We start from the raw sequence: 18,440 nt of genomic DNA, 5'->3' as shown, positions 1-18,440 counted from the left end.
CACCTCTGCCATTTACTCACTGTGGGACCTTCAGCAAATCACTTCTCTGCAGCACAGTCTCATCTGTAAAATGGGTGGATAATAGCAGTATATACCACAAGGGGTTTTAGAGGATTGTATTCATTGATATTTACAAAGTCCTAAGAACAAGGCGTGGTGCATAGTAAGTTCTACATAAATGTTAAATAAATAAAGAATGGGTCTATTACAGATGTCATTTCTTGATGAGAGAGACCATTGTACAGTGCAGCAATATCTAGCTAATAAGATGGAGTTTTGTGTGTGTGTGTTCTTTTAAAAAGAACTCTACCCCTAGCCTGAGTATGAATACAAATGGACCTTCTAAGCCTGCTGTGGTGGCTCACACCTAAAATCCCAATGACTGGGAGGCCTAACCAGGGGTATCGTTTAGGCCAGAAGTTCTAGACCAGCTTGGGAAACATAGCAAGACCCCATTTATTAAAACATTAAAAAAAAAAATTAGCTGGGCGTGGTGGTGTGTGTCTGTAGTTCCAGCTACTTGAGAGACTGGGGCGAGATTGAGCCCAGGAGTTCGAGGCTGCAGTGAGCCTAGGCTTGATCATGCCAATGCACTCCCGCCTGGGCGACACAGGGAGAACTTGTCTTTAAAAAAGAAAGAAAGAAAAAAATACCTTCCATCTATATAACATCAAAGAAAATGATCACACTTTATTCTCACTAAAATCTGTAAATTAACATTATTATCCCCACTTCATAGAAGGCAAAACTATGTCCTGCTAGCAAGTCTAACTTAAAGGTTTAAAACAGAACACTCCACTTCCAACCTTACTCTCAAGCCATTCCTCCCTCATCAATAAACAGCATCACCAGTTCACCAGTTGGCCAAAACCCTTGGAGTCATCTGGTCCTCATATCCTTCATAGCCAGCCATCAGCAAATCCTGTCTGCTCCCCTTGCAGAATGCACCCAGAGTCTGCCCACCTCTCCCTGGCAGGGTGGAGGAGCCCAAGTCATCATCATCACTGTCAGACCACTGTCCTTACTGGTCTACCTGCTTCAGCGATGCCCCTCATAGTTCACATATCTCATAAAAGATGAGTAGAATCTTGTCCCATCATGCTTGGCACCTGCCAGTGAATACCCACCACACTTAGAATAAACTCCAAAGGCCTCAGCATGCCTGAAAGACTCTATCTGGCCTAATCCACAGCCCCTTGCATCTCATAGTCTATGGCATACCGCCCCATGCCCTGCATTCCAGCACTCTGGCCTCTCTGCTGTGGTCTTTACAGGCTGAGTTTGTTGTTGCCTCAGGGCCTTTGCACATGCTGTTTCATTTGCCTAACACCCCATTCTTTCCCCTGGACACACACACACACACACACACACACACACACAGGGCTCACTCCTCACTTTGTTCAAGCCTCTGCTCAGACTGCCTGGCCTGACCATCTCACTTAAAATGACACCTATGTCATATTTCATCCCTTTGTCCAGTTTTATTTTTCTTCATCGCTCCTGTCACTGCCTCACATTATATTATATGCCTATCTTTTATCATTCATTTGCCTTGATAGGTTAGAAACTCATTGAGATAAGAAGTTTGGGTGTCTCATTCACTTCTGAATCACCAGCACCTAAAATTGTACCTGGCACCTGCTAGATATCTAATACCCATTCGTTGAATGAATGCTTGCACATTCTTCTAACAACCGTGTATTGTTATGAGTTAATATTGATAAAGTCATCAGAACAGTGCCAAGTGCCATGTGTAAGAAGGACGCATGGAAGGGAGATGCAAGGTGGAATAGGACAGATCCCCTGCCCCCAGGTTGCTTATGCCTGGCAGCCCATTGGTTGATGGCATGAATTGACCACAGCAACACAGCATGGTGCACCTGTGAGACTGGTCCGCATGGGTTGATTTGGGAGCAGAGGAGGGTTCTGCAATCTGAGTGGGAAGATTGTGGACGTGCACTGAGAAAGAAGTGAGCTGGGCCCAGGTTTTGAAAGAAAGCCAGAAGAAATAGAGGGGAATATTCTAGACAGAGGAAAGTTATGATCAGGCTAACTCAAGGTGGAAAGGTGTGTGTGGAGGCCAGAACTTGGTGGGGAGAGTGAATAGTCAGATTGGTGTTTTAGAGCCATCACTCAGCCTCCAGTACAGAGGGTGGCTTGTGAGGGGCCACTAGAACCAGCCTGCGGGGAGCCCACTGCAGGGACCCCAGAGTGAGGGAAAGAGGACTAAGAAAGGTGGCAGCTATGGGAATGAAGATACCCATGCAGAGATATCATGAGATAACAAGGAGATGAAGTCTCCTGGGCCTGGCAGCTAACTGGACATGGGAGAAGAGTACAAAAAATGTTGGCGTGATTTCTCAGCTTGGGGCTAGTTAGGCAGGTCTTGCTTCATCCGTCCGGGGCATGAAAGGATTACTCTGAGCATGCATCTATTCTGAGCTTCTGATGATACAGAACCTTTGCATACACAGTGCCTGTGGACATGTTCCCCACAGACGAGTCTTATTCTTCAGGTTCTTCATGCAAAACCCTCTTAAACCGTGGATCCTGAGTCCCAACCTGTAACACAACCTGAGGTTCTGACATTTTAAAACAGTTCTGAAAATAAGCCTAAAACGTTCTTTCCCCTCCATCCATGATTTAGCTGCCAGCCTCTGCTATTTGCATTTGTGTGAAGATTTTAGGCTCATTTGAATGTCATTGACAATAAATCTCCAGCCTGGGCAACAAAGCAAGATCCTATCTTTACTAAAGCTTTTTTCAAATTAGCCAGGAATGGTGTGCGTGCCTGTAATCCCAGCTACTTGACAGGCTGAGGCAGGAGGACTGCATGATCCCAGGAGTTTCAGGTTGCATTAGCTATGACTGACTGCACTCCAGCTTGGGAGACACAGCAAGACCCTGTCTCAAATAATAATAATAGTAATAATACAATGAATTAAATACTTTTATTCCTATCTCTAAGATAATAGTAAAATGGAATTTCTTATATTAATTCAGTTTAATGATAATTTAAAGTATTTTTCACTATAAAAGTCATTTGTACATATTACAGACATTTTAGAAAATAAGATGAAGTCAGCCTTAATCATTCTCTCCTTACCTAGCCAATGTAAATAGTTAGGTTTACTTGCTTCCACAATATTGGAAACACGTTACTATTTCAATCAAATAGAAAAGTTTTGCTCTTTAGTTAGATTTTTTTATTGTTCTTTATGACACAAAGTAGAAATAGGCTTTGGTTCTTTTTAGCTGACTGTCCATAAATGCCCAGTGTTCTTATAAATCTTAATATCTGTGGAATGAAATACTTTTGCTCTTCGTGGAATGATAGCTTTGTCAGGTTGAAAAACCTTGAATAGTTATAGTTGCTGAAGATCTTTAAGCAGGTCTGTAAACAGGTCTGATATACATAGCACTGAGATATGTTCCAGAACTAGTTTTCATCAGGAGAGTTTTAAAAGTACCCATTCATCATTAATACATTCAACTCTTTGTTCTTTTTGTGTTAATAATAGGTGCCACTGACTAAGTGTTCATTATACATGATGCACTAAGTTAACACTTTTATTTTCCAAGAGATGGGAGCTCACTATGTTGCCCAGGCTGGACTCGAACTCCTGGGCTCAAGTGATCTTCTCGCTGTAGCCTTGCAAAGTTTTGGGATTACAGGGATGAGCCAACACACCAGGCCCAATTTTTTTTTAAGCTAAGCACTTTGCATATATTTACGTTTCGTTGTTTCAGGGAGATACCATTATCCCCATTATTACAAATAAAGAAGTGGATAGATTTTTTAAAGTTAAGTAATTTTACTGAGGTCAAGAAGGCAAGCATTTGGACTAAGTCAACTGACTTCAAAATCAGAGCATGTGACCACTGAGCATGCTGCCTTTGAACTTACATTAGATACCACAGCCCCTATTTTCCCTTGCAAGCACTTGGTCCCTGTAGGGAAGAGCAGCACACTTAATTCCCCTTCCCCTAATGCAGGTCAACAGACTCCCTAAGCAGGGGGTCACTAGAGCTGCCATCCAGGTCAAGAAAAGCAATACTGTGCTGGTGGGGCTGCTCCTCAGGGACAGAGGCACGGGACAGTATTGGCCATCATAATCTCTGCCTTGGACTACCACAGTAGCCTTCTAAAAGGACTCACTGTTCCTTTCTTGCCTCTTGCAATCCATAGATAATCACAGAGTTTTCAAAAGCATCTCTCATGAAACTGACTTGTTTAGAGTCCTCCCTGCTCCCTGCCCTGTGCTGGCGATGCCACCTAAACCCCTGAGCATGACCCAGGCAGCTGTGCTCTGCACTTCTGCTGCCACCCACTCTTGACCTGATGCCCCTTCTGCATCAGTCACACTCACCTGCCTTGATTCCTCAGTCTTGCCTGGCTTTTTCCTGTCTCAGGACACCTGGACTTTCTGTTTTCTCTTCTGAGAAATGCTCTTCCCTCAGTCCTTCATTCTCATGGCTGGAGAGGCTATTTGGGCTCAATCCACATGTTGCATCCTTCCCACCCTATTGAGGTCGCCGTCCTTCCCAAACCTCTGCTGCTGCTCTCCAACACCACCCTGTTTAATTCCATTCATAGCACTTACCACAATCTTCTTTGAGTTGGCTTCTTTGGCCCCTGGCTGAATTTAAGCCTTTTGGGGCAAGGGATCTTATGAGTTTATTTATAGCAATATCCCAGGGCCTAAAACAGTACTTGGTACATCACTAATACATAATAAATACTTATTGAATGAATAAATTAGCCACACCATCATGAAAACATTTTCTAATGTCATGTAATAGCATGACAAAATGCTTATAGCATGACTTTGGGTTTACAAGGCCAATGAATATTGTATATATATTATGATCACATCTACATATTTTTATCTTTGTGTTATGGTAAAAACAGACATAACACAAAAGCTACCATTTAAATTCTTTTAACTGTATAGTGGCATTAAGTAATTAACATTCTTGTGCATACAACTATAAATTTTTAAGAATAAATAGCCTATAAAATGAAAAGTAATACACCTTTGTCTATATTTTTCCTTGCAGTCATGATGAAGAAAAGAAACCATTTAAAAGTGTGAGTGAACTAACAGTTCAGGTCAGATCTTTAAGTATCCCTTTCCTCTCCCATTCTGAGTACATGAACTCGTCAAGACCTAAAAGTGTCTAGCTAGTTACTAGTCCTCTGAAATGCCAAAAATAAAAGTTGACTCAAGTAGGTTGTACTGCAACACATTCCTTATGTGTGTCACCCACCAGACCAAGAGAAGCCTAGACACTCTGACTCACTACCAGCCAATCCATGGCTCTTGGAGAATGGGAATGGGCTTACATCAATGTACAGAGGTTTAGGCATCACAGAAGCTTCTGTGCAAAATATGGAACCTTTCTTTTTGGTGTGCGAAGGTCTCAGGGTGCTTGGCCTCTTCATGCACATAACTTCTCTGGAGTAATGCTGTTCAGTATACATTTCTGCTGCCTCAGTCAGTCAGTTAAGGTGTGTAGGGCAGATGATATAACTGTGCTATAAATAAACAGATGGCAAGTATGATGCCCTTTCCAGGCAGATCAATAAGAACATAGGAAAACTATTTAGCATCCCAAGCCATTAACATGCTGCTTACACACACAGATTTAGCACACCAGAAAAATAACCTTTATAACAGTCTGGCAGAAAGTAAATACCATTTAAATGTTTAATTTGCAATTGAGAGAGGAGAATGGCATGGGCCCTGCAATTTAAAGTAAGAGCACTATTTTACACCCATAGTTTCTGGATTAAAGGGTAGACATATAGAATAATACATGCTCCATTTCAAACATCTCACCTGTTTATTAATAGATGCAACATGCAGAATCCAAGATAGATCACTTGACCTAGAAGTATCTAGGCAGTAACACCATATGCGGGCTGTAACCTTGTAATTACAAAGTCCAAAGGAGAGCCACTGAAAAGGCTGAGAGACACTGGGTCTGTTTTTAGGTGGAAGTAACTGGGGCCAAAGTGAAGCCTGGGAGAAGGATGGCAGAGAGAACACATCACACAACTCAGCAAAAAAGGAGTAGAAGGAAACCAAGCCCATTCATTCATTCATTTCTCCATTTCTTCAATCAGAGATTATAGAAAAAAATATTTAACAACTGGCATGCCATGGGCACTGAACAATCAGAATAAATACCTATATTTCTGGAGCAGAGTCCTGGGGGTTCCTTGCTAGACCAAACCTCAACACTTTCATTCACTAAATCACAATAAGGCTTGGGGGATCTTGGGGAGAGGTCAAGGTACTAGGTGGCAAAGCAGCACTCAAAACTCACGGCAGCAGCTGAATATTTCACTAAGCAGCACAATCATACCTGGTACATCTATACCACCTGACCAAAGGCCCTACATTCATTCCACTTCCTGTTCATTTACTGCCTGCTGTGTTTGAGTCCTGGAGATGCTCACTGAGAGGCCATAGGTAATGAGAACACAGAACCAAAGGCTCCATCCTTCAGCTGTCCCTTAAGGAGCTCATGGCTTTGTGCATCAAACCAGCAAACAGATAACTGCAATTTAGTGTGTGAGAAGGGCAACCACAGAGGTAAGCTGCAGTCTATGGAAGCCTCCTCTCTGTTTCTGTTTCACAACACACACACACACACACACACACACGCACACACACACACACACACACACACACTGCAAACCATTAACTCCCTTGGTTTCCCAGGATATTGTTCAAGTTCTGCTTCTGCAATCCTTCTTCCCTTTCTGATAAGACTAGATTCCTGAGATACAGACTCTTTCTCCTCTTTTCCAAACAATAAATTTACATTGCATTTAGAAATAATAATAGATATTTAGAAAAAATCTTTACCCAACAAAGAATACATGTTTTTTATAAACCCACCCAGAACATTTACACACTTGACAATTTATTGGGCCACAAAGGAAATCACAACAAATTCCAAAGGAATGAGGACAGTAGGTCGTGTTCTTTCACCACAGTGCACTGAAAATAGAAACCAACAGTCGGAACGTATCCCCTCAGCCCATAAATTTGACAACTAAACATATCATTTTCAGCAATTTCTAGATTAGAAAATAAACCGTGATGAAATGGAAAACGTTTAGAAATGAAACACAATAAAAGCCCACATGTAAAAACTTATGAGGTACAGCTAAAATTATACCCAAGGGGAAATTTGGAGCTTAAATTCATTTCTTAGATAACAAAAGAAATTTGAAATTTAAGGAATTAAGCATTCAACTTAATGATCTAGAAAGAAACAACAATAAAGAATCTAGAAAGAAAAAACTAGAAGAAAAGAGAAATAAATATAAAAGCATTAAAAAAATCTAAAACCAAGAATATAAATATTAATAATAAACCAAAATGTTGTTAATCAATGATTAATAAAATAGATAAATTTCTGGAAATACCAATTAGAAAAAATAGAAAAGGCAAAAAACAATATTTGAGATGAAAATACTATAAATAAATCTTTGCCTATAATTTTGAAAACTTTTCTGCAATGGACAACTTTATAGAAATTATACAATTGACTCAAAAGGAAATAGAAAATCTGAATATGCCAATAGCTATTAAAATAAATGAATGGCTAGCCAAACACTTTCCTCAAGAAAGGCAGTATGTTCTGACAACTTTGCAGGCAGCTTTAACCAAACCTTCAAAGAACAGACAATTTTATTAGGCAAGCGGTTCCACATAATAGAAAAAAAAAAGAAAAGCTATCTAGCTCATTTTTTGAGGTTAGTATAGATTTAAAAGTATGTGCTATTTATTTATCTTTATTTTTATTTTGAGACGGAGTCTCACTCTGTCACCAGGCTAGAGTGCAGCGCCCGGGCTGGGTTCAAGCGATTCTTTGACTCATCCTCCCAAGTAGCTGGGATTACCGGCACCTGCCACTCGCCCAGCTATTTTCTTGTATTTTTAGTAGAGACAGCGTTTCACCATGTCGGCCAGGCTGGTCTTGAACTCCTGACCTTGTGATCCACCCACCTCTGCCTCCCAAAGTGCTGGGATTATAGGCATGAGCCACGGAACCCAGCCAAAAGCATGTATTTTTTTAATAAAAATAACAAAATGAAATTATAAGCCAATACTATTTATGAATATAAAGATAAGAATTCTAAATAAAAACCTTACAAATCTAACTGAACAGCATATAAAAGTAATCATAACTCAATGGGACTTATCCTGTAAAAATATCCATGACTCAACATTAGAAACCTGTATTAAGTTACCTTAAAATATGAAGATATTAAAGGGAGAAAAGCCATAAATTCCTGGCAATAAAATCAACACCCATTTATTTACAAAATAGTAAAACTTTTAGCAAACTTGGAATAGATGGAGATTTTAACTTGATAAAGATTTTTTTGAACATATAATATTGTTATAATAATTTCAAACACATTCCTACTTAAGCCTGTGTACTTGTTATCATTCCTACTACCTGACATCATACTAGAGGTTCTTCCCATTGAAAAGAGAACAAGAATAGGCAAAAGAATCAGGTAGGAAAGACAATATGGCCATTATTTTCAGATCGTCGACTTGAAACCCAAGAGAATCTTCAGGTAACCTATTAGAGGGTTCAGCAAAGTTTCTGGATACAAGATCAATATTTAAAAATCAATAGCATGCCTTGATACCAATTAGAAAACATAGTAAAGAAAATATTCTCATTCATAATAGCAACAGAAATATTGATCCCGAGAATAAGGTAAGCAAATCACATTCAGGGATTTAGAGGGAAAATATCAAAAGTTGCTGAAAAGGGGAAAAGAAAAGCTGAATACATGAAAAAAAGGAAAGACTCAATACTCTTTCCCCAGATGAATCAATAGTTCAGTGTAAGGTAATTTGAATAAAGAAGTACAAGGGTGGGAAAAGAGCTGTTTTAATTATCTATTGGTGTATAACAAACCTCCCACAACTTAACGGCTTTATGCAACCATCGTGATTCTGCAGTCTGGAATGGGCTTAGCTGTGCAGTGCTGTTGGGCTTGCAGGTTGTCACTCAGGTGGTCACATTTAGCTGAGGCCCATTTGGTTGGGTTGCTAAGATGGCTGGGCTCCTCTCTTTGCCTAGGAAGTCTCAGGGCTTGTGGTCTCTTCCTGTGGGTCTCTCCAGCAGAGAGGCCAGACTACTCACATGGTGGACCAGGGCTTCAAGAGTGCAAGGCCTGCCTAAAGTTTATTTTTCACTTTTATTATTTATTTATTTATTTATTTATTTTTGGAGACAGAGTCTTGCTGCATCCTCCAGGCTAGAGTGCAGTGGCACGATCTCAGCTCACTGCAACCTCTGCCTTCTGGGTTCAAGTGATTCTCATGCTTCAGCCTACCTGGTAGCTGGGATTGCAGGTGCCTGCCACCATGCCCAGCTAATTTTGTGTGTGTGTATTTTTAGTAAAGATGGGGTTTCGTCATGTTGGCCAGATGGTCTCAAACTCCTGACCTCAGGTGATCTGCCCAACTCAGCCTCCCAAAGTGCTGGGATTTACAGGGATGAGCCACCTCACCCAGCCCTTGCCTAAGGTTTAGGTCAGAAACTGACATAGGATAACTTCTAGTTCATACTAAGATTAAAACAAGTCATAGGGCCAACCTAGATTCGAGGGGAGTGGACTACACATCGGTTTGTATACAGGAGGTGTGTTCATCATTGGACCTACCACCAGGGCCCTATCACCCACCAAGATTTGTAAAGTTACAGTATAATGTAGTGTTTGTAAAGTTCCATTGTAGTAAAGTTACACTGTAGTAAAGTTCCATTGTAGTGTTGGTGCAAGACGAGATAAATCCATTAATGGATCGGCACAAAGAGCCCCAAAACATGTCTGCATATGTGGAAACCTGATGAAAGAAGTGCCATTATACATCAGTAAGAAAAGGGTAGACTTTTAACAGTAGGGGTGGGACAAATGATACTTTGTACCTATGATGAATTTCAACTGCTATAATTCTTTGATACTCCTCCCTTTAAGATATGGAGTGTAATTCCCCTCCCATGGAATGTGGGTTAGCTGGTGACTCACTTCTAACAAATAGGATGAAGTGGAAGGGACAGTGAGTGACTCTAGAAACTGTCATAAAAGGCACTGCAGCTTCCTACTTACTCACACTTTCTGTTTGTCTTGACTCTCTGGTTCTGGGGGAAGCCAGCTGCCAGGTCATGAGGACTTTCAGGCAACCTTGTGGAGGAACTGAGGCTGTCCACCAACAGCCATCTGAATGTGCCATCCTGGAAGCAGAACTTCCAGCATGGCCTTCAGATGTGTCTTAGTCTACTCAGGTTGCTATTTTAAAAAAGACAACACCACCAAACTAGATGTCTTAAGCAACAGACATTTGTTTCTTAGAGTTCTGGTGACTGGTAGGTCCAAGGTCAAGATGCCAGCAGATCTGGTGTCTGATGAGGGCCCGTCTCTTGACTGGCTGTGTCCTCACATGGCAGAGAAAGAACAAATTCTGATCTCTTCCTCTTTTCATAAGGGCACTAACCCCATCATGAGGGCCCCACTCTCACGACCTCACCTAAACCTAATCACCACCCAAAGACACCACCTCCAAATACCATCACACTGGCTTTAAGGCTTCAACATATGAACTTGAGGGGACACATTTAGTCCATAGCAAGATGACTGCAGCCCTACCCCACAGCTTAACTACTGAGCCAGAATCACCCACTATGTTGTTCCTGGATTCCTGACCCTCGGATACTATGAAATGATAAATGTTCATGCTTGTAGGTTGCTAAATTTGAGGATTATTTGTCATGCAGCAATAGATAACTAATACAACACCTTATCCCCAAAATGAAGTAAAATTGGATTGCACCTTACACAAAAAACTTTAGAAATTTTTAGAAAATAAAACAAGAGAATATCTGTGGTTGTAGAAAATATTTCTTCAATCAGACACATATTCACATACGCATAGACACATGCAATAAAGAAAAAGACACTATGACCAAGGTTAAAAGATGGATGACAAACAAGGAGAAAAGATTTGCATCATACACTATCTGGAACATAAAAAGAATCCATTATTAAATAAAAGACAGGCAGCTTAATGGAGAAACAAGTAAAATAAATAAATGGATAATCCATGGAAGAGGAAACCTAAATGACCATTAAGCCATCTTTAGTAACAAGAGCAATGCAAATTAAACCAGGGCGAGAGTCAATTTTCCATCTATCAGATTGACAAAAGTTAACAAATATAAAAATATCAAGAGTTGACCAGGATGTGGGGAAATGGGAATTCTCAGACATTGCTGGTGAGAATACAAATTGTTACAGCCATGATGGAAGCCATTTGGCAGTATGTAGGTAAACTGACCATATACATACTCTGTGAGCTGACAAGTCCCTTTTTAGCAGTTCCAGAGATTCCATCAAGCATTTCTGGCACAGTAGCACAAGAAGCCCCATATGAGTTAACCATTGCTGAATTGAATGTGGTAGAGAAATATTGGAAGCAACCTAAATGTCCATTTATAAAACAAATAAATAAAAGATAGAATATTTAAGGCCTGGCATGGTGGTCCACCCCTGTCATCTCAGCACTTTAGGGAAGGCTGAGTCAGGCAGATGACTTGAGGTCAGGAATTCAAGACCAGTCTGGCCAACATGGTGAAAACCTGTCTCCATGTATTTTTGAATTTTTGTACTAAAAATACAAAAAATAGCTAGGTATGATGGCACAACCTGTAATCCCAGCTACTTGGGAGGCTAAGGCGGGAGAATCTCTTGAACCCAGAAGGCAGAGGTTGCAGCGAGCCGAGACTGCACCACTGCATTCCAGCTTGTGTGGCAGAGCAAGACTCTGTCTCAAAAAAAGAACAACTGAAAAAAAAAAAAAGGTAATATATTTAAACCAATACTATACCAGAGTAAAAGAATATACTACAGTTATAGATGTCAATATGCACTGGTTTCAGAAACATACTGTTGATTAAAATAAAAATGTGATGACTTTTATGCTGATGTTAAAACCACATGCAAACAATTCTACATTTTAATGAATATATGTGTGTGTATGTGTGCATGTGTGTGTGTCTGTCTGTTTAAAATAAATTGGAAGAACTCACAGGACTGTGTACTAAAACTGCATGTAAATTAAACTCCAATACATGGCTTAAAAAATAGATTGGGAAGACGGCGGTGGTTAATTTTATATGTCAAATGTAAAAATGACTGGGCCAGAAAGTGTCCAGATATTTGGTCAAACATTATTGTGGCTGTCTGAATAATTGAATATCATTTAATGAGATGAGCAGTTGAATCTGTAGACTGAATTCAGCAGATTGCCTTTACCCTGGTGGAGGTGGAGGTTGGCCTCATCTAATCTCTTGAAGGCCTAACTAGAACAAAAAAGCTGGCTCTCCTCTGAGTTAGAGAATTTCTCCTGCCTGCCTGCTTTCAAACTGGGATGTTGGCTTTTTTCCTGCCTTTGGACTGAAACTGAAACATCACCTCTTTCTGGGTGTAGAGCCTGCCACCTTCAGATTGGAACTGTACTGTCCCCTCTCCTGGGTCTCTAGCTTGCCAACTCATCCTGTAACTTCAGGGACTTGCTTGCCTGCATAATCATGTGATATTATATATATACATATATATATATATATACACACATATATATATATAAACATTAGTAAATTAGTGTACACATTATATATACATGTGTATATACATTACATATACTGATGTATATACATTATATGTAATATATAAAACATTGGTAAATTAGTATATACATTATATGTAATATATAAAACATTGGTAAATTAGTATATACATTATATATAATATATATAACATTAGTAAATTTGTATATACAGTTATATATAAAACATTAGTAAATTAGTATATCCATTATATATATACATGAATACTGAGGTATATACATTATATGGAATATATAAAACTGGTAAATTAGTATATACATTATATATAATATATATAATAGCAAATTCATATATACAGTTATATATAAAACAGTAAATTTGTATATACATTATATATACATGTATATATACATTATATATACTGATGCATATACATTATATATATAATGTATATATGTTGCATTTGTTCTATTGTTTTTTTCCCTCTGTGGAGTCCTGACCAACCTCAGTGTGTTTCTTCTGTACACCCACTAAATACTTGGTAGCAGTTGGTTCTTCAGGTAAGGAGAGGAGAGTAGGAACAGCTACTTTAACTTCAATATTTCATTTAAATTATTTTAAAAGACTGAACCAAATGTAATAAAGTGCTAATAATGACCATTTTTGGGTTGTGAATAGACAGCTGTTATATCATTCTTTATACTTTTCTCTATTTTTTGAAATTTCTCCAAAAAGAAATAAACTGCAAAAATTCAGAAAGTAAAGTATAATGCAGAAAGTAAAAATGACTCATGATTCCATAATTGTTGACAGTTTGGCATATATATTTCTAGACCTTTTCTTTACATATACATAGGGCATACCTGCGTGCGTGTGTGTGTGTGTGTGTGTGTACTCCCTCCACCTTACAAAAATAGCTGTTTTATAGCTCTTATCAATAAAGAGTCTTACCAAGGCCAGGCAAGGTGGTTCATACCTGGAATCCCAACATTTTGGTAGTCTGAGACGGGAGGATTGCTTGAGCCTGGGAGTTTAAGACCAGCCTGGACAACATGGAGAAATACTGTCTCTAAAAAATAATAATGATTTTTAAATGATAATTTTTAAAAAGTCTTAACAGACATCTTTTCTACATCAACATTTTGAAATACTGAATGTTTTTCAGAGAATGGTTGAAGTCTAATTTATTTATTCAATCCCTTGTTCATAGATATTTTAGTTGTTTCCAGATTCGTTTGTTGAGTTGTTTGTTTGTTTGAAATGGAGTCTCACTCTGTTGCTCAGGCTGGAGTGCAGTGGCACAGTCTCAACTCACTGCAACTTCTGCCTCCCAGGTTCAAGGGACTCTCCTGCCTCAGCCTCCCCAGTAGCTGGAATTACAGGGGCCCATTACCACACCCAGCTAATTTTTGTGTTTATTTTAGTAGAGACAGGGTTTTACCACGCTGGCCAGGATGGTCTCAATCTACTGACCTTGTGATCTGCCCGCCTCAGCCTCTCAAAGGGCTGGGATTACAGGCATGAGCCACTGTGCCCAGCCTGAGTTGTTTGCATTTTTTTAACAAATATTATTGCAATGAAAATCGTCAAATATACACATTCTTATCTCTTTATTTCCTTAAGCATAGATTCCTAAAGTGAAATTGCTTAATCAAAGAATAGCTATATTTTAATCACTTTTGAAACACACTGGCAAGCTACCCTCCCTTCCAGAAAGTTGTCCCAGTTTATACTTTCCCGCACCCTCACCAACACTGAAACCTGGACCTTTCAACACTATCTGGACTGACATCTCTGCGGCTTTTGTATTACCTCCAGGAAGCATCTAACTTCCTGGAATTCTTAATAAAATCCCAAGTCTTTAACCAATAACAGCTTTTGTTTGTACCAAAACCAACCTGAAAAATCTTTAAAATACTAATTTATATTTTCAATATATGTATGTTTCAAGAATGGATGGATGTGTATTGAGTTAATTATACATATTGTCAATGGTCTTAATCCATTTCTCCTTAGCCTAATGGAATTTCCTCTTATTTAGGAGTCATATATTTTCATTTAAATCACTCTTAGAAGGCAGAATTGCTCACCAAATTCTGGGTCCTTTTGAAATGAGGCCTGCACTTGTGGAGGTCACAGGACACACCAGTGTTCACATCAGCCTCCGTGTAAGCTACCTGGCCTGGCTCCTACCAGGGCTGTGTACCAGTGACCATCAAGCCCCCAGACCAAAGGCAGGAGCTTGCCCCAGGAGTGGCATTCCATGCTATTTATTCAAGGGACTCCGAAAGTAGAAGCACCAGTTTTATTTGTAATTAGTTGACCCTTCAACTGCTCAGAATCTCTCCCTTCTCTGGATAAGTTTCATTTTCAATTTTCAACTTGTGAAGTATAATGTTCAGACTGAGTGTCAAGCAAATGACCTATCTCTTCTTGCCTAGGTTGCCGAAACACAATGAGGTCACATTTTTATTGTAAAAGGGTCAGTAGAATAGTTCAGCGTAGCAGCAAAAAAAACAGTCCCCAGAATGAAGCTGGGTACAAAGTCGAATGGTAATCACAGCATCTATTTAGAACACTCAGTAGAGATAAGAGTGGAAGACTCTTACTGGCAACATCTGAGACAGTGACTTGAAAGCCAAGCTTTGGAAACAGAAGCACAGGGTAGAGCCCTGGGATGGAAGAGTGAGACCAAAGGGAGAGGCTTCTCATAAAAAAGAACGGGATCATGTCCTCTGCAGGGACATGGATGGAGCTAGAGGCCATTATCCTTAGCAAACTAGCGCAGGAACAGAAAACCAAATACCGCATGTCCTCACTTACAAGTGGGAGCTAAATGGTGAGAACACATGGACACATAAAGGGGAACAACACGCACTGGGGCCCTTCAGGGGGGGAAGGATGGGAGGAGGGAGAGCATCAAGAAAAACCGCTAGTGGGTACTTGGCTTAATAGCTGGGTGATGAAGTAATCTGTACGACAAACCCCCATGACACAAGTTTACCTTTCTAACAAACCTGCACTTGAACCCTGAAATTAAAATAAGAGTTAAAAAAATAAAAAAGGGAGAGGCTTCTAAAGGCAGTGACACCAGGTATGAGTGGGTGGCAGATGGCAAGGACTGAGAAACACTGTGCTGTGGCCTTAAACAGTTAGAAAGAATTTATATATATATGTGTATATATATAAATATATAAATATATATTTATATATTGTAGAAATATATATTTATATATTGTAATTTATATATGTTTACATATATATTTATATATAATATATATATTATATAATTTAAAAAATATATATATTTTTTAGAGATCTGGTCTCACTCTGTTGCCCAGGCTGGACCGAGTGCCATGGCACAATCATAGCTCACTGCAGGCTCAAACGCCTGAGCTCAAGTGATCCTCCCACCTCAGCCTCCCAAGTAGCAGAGACTACAGGCCCTCACCACCACTTCTGGCTAAGTTTTCTTTTTGTTGTTTTTTGGGTTTTTTTTTTCAGTTGCTTTCCTTAAGCTTTTTGTAGAGACAGGGTCTTGCTGCATTGCCCAGTCTGGTCTCAAACTCCTGGCCTCAAGTAATCTTTCCACCTTTGCCTCCCAAAGCCCTGGAATTACAGGCATGAGCCCCCAAGCCTGGCACCAAGAATGTACTTCTTAAGCCCACACATAATCATTACTCAAATGTTTACTGAGAACCTAGTATGGGCTGGGCACTGTGCCCTGTGCTGGAGAGAAAAGTCCTGGTTCTTTGATCGGCTTCCCGACTCAGAGTTCTGCTATGCAGGGTAACAGACATATGCCCAACTCTGCCAGGCAGAGGGTCAGTGAGAGAACTAGACAAGATGCAGGGAAACCTGCAGCCTCTCTGTATGTCCAGTTACCCTCAAGCCTGTTCAGGCTGCAGGTTCCTTCTCTGAAAAGTGAGGATTGTGCTAATGGGTGCCCCAGTTCCCACCCAATCCCAGTATCCCCTGCCTTGTGTCCAGTTATTCCAGGAACAGTAAATACCTGCCAGGTACCACGCTGAACTATTCTGGAAATCCAACCTTGTGCCATAGGGGAAAAGAGACACTGTAAAAGTAACTGACTCAATCAATTTTTTAAAAAATGAACACAGAAATAAGGATGGGTGCAGTGGCTCACACCTGTAATCCCCGCACTTTGGGAGGCCAAGCAGGCAGATCACCTGAGGTCAGGAGTGCAAGACCAGCCTGGCCAACATGGTAAAATCCCATCTCTACTAAAAATACAAAAATTAGCTGGGTGTTGTGGTGGAAGCCTGTAGTCCCAGCTACTTGGGAGGCTGAGGCAGGAGAATTACTTGAACCCAGGAGGCAGAGGTTGCAGTGAAGTGAGATCACTCCATTGCACTCTAGCCTGGGCAACAAGAGTGACACTCTGTCTCAAAAAAAAAAACAAACAAAAAAAGTGCACAGAAATAAGTGGTCTGTGGTGGAAGTTCAGATCAGTCCAGATGTTGGTCTGAAAGGCAGAGGGCTGCCTTTGCTTTCCTTCTCTCTCACTCCCTCTGACCGTCGCATAGTCTTTGTAAAACCTGTGTGTGCACAGGCTTTGTGGTTAAGCCGAACACTCCCTGAAAGCTGGCTCCAAAATGCAGTAGCCACGTTTTTTTTTTTTTTTTTTTTCTCTGAGAACAGTGGAAGCACTTATCACTGTATCCACTGCAGGGAGACCTACCTACCTAAATATACCCATGCTGGACACCTTGCCAACCTCATTAATATTCAGGAGCTGACCAAAGACCCAGGAGCTTTGAAGGAAAACCTGGGTGGTTGGTTTTAATCCTTCAAAAACTCAATTCACAGTTACTCCTAGCAAAGAGCATGTAACTCATCAGGAAGCAAATGAAATGCACAGAATATATTTTATCATCTGGAGACATGGAAATTTTCTATACATATATTTTAGTGCCAATCCCATCTCAAAATTTTGTCAAGATTCAAAGAACCATATTCTACTAGAAATGAGATGAGCTGTCTATAATGGAACTTTTTTATTTTTTATTTTTTAACTAATAGAGAAGTATTTTTAATGAATTATAAGAAAACCATAGTCTATCTGTAAAGAGAGCTGTAAGGATCTTTTGTCTGCTACAATCAGCAGACCAATTGATGAGCTATTTTTGTTATAACTAAACTGCTATACTGATAGTTCATTTGGGTATTGCAAATGGTTAAGGTACACAACTGTGTACTTTATAATGGAGGCTACCTTCTAATTAGATGAAGTAAAGATAAGATGTGGGCAGAAATACATGTATTTTCTCAGAGTTAGATTGCTGTTCAAAATATTAAAATTCACGAGGTTTAGAATGCATTTATTCTTTGTTTTACTTTTTAAAACTTGTTTATTAAAAAGTGATGTTAGTGAATTATAACAAGGTGTTCACATCTGAGTAACTACCTTCCAGGTCAAGAAATGGAACATTATCAGCACCCAAGAAGTCTCCTTCCAAGCCCCCTTTCATGATCTGTTCCTCTCTCCCCAAAGGCAACCACTATTCTCACCTCTAATAACATGGGTTTTTTTTTTTTAACATCATATAATGGAATGATATAATATGTATACTGTTTCATATGACTACTTCCTTTATTCAGCATGATTTGGAAATTCAGCTAGTGTGCTATGCACAGCTGTAGTTCATTCATTTGATTGCGGTGTAATATTTCACCGTATGACTATATCACAATTTATTCATTGATTCTACTATTCAGAGATATTCGGCTTTGGTTACAACTGGAGGTCGTTA

The sequence above is a fragment of the Saimiri boliviensis genome, chromosome 4 (genome assembly GCF_048565385.1).
Source record: "Saimiri boliviensis isolate mSaiBol1 chromosome 4, mSaiBol1.pri, whole genome shotgun sequence".
NCBI lineage: Eukaryota > Metazoa > Chordata > Mammalia > Primates > Cebidae > Saimiri > Saimiri boliviensis.
This window is presented reverse-complemented; position numbering follows the sequence as displayed.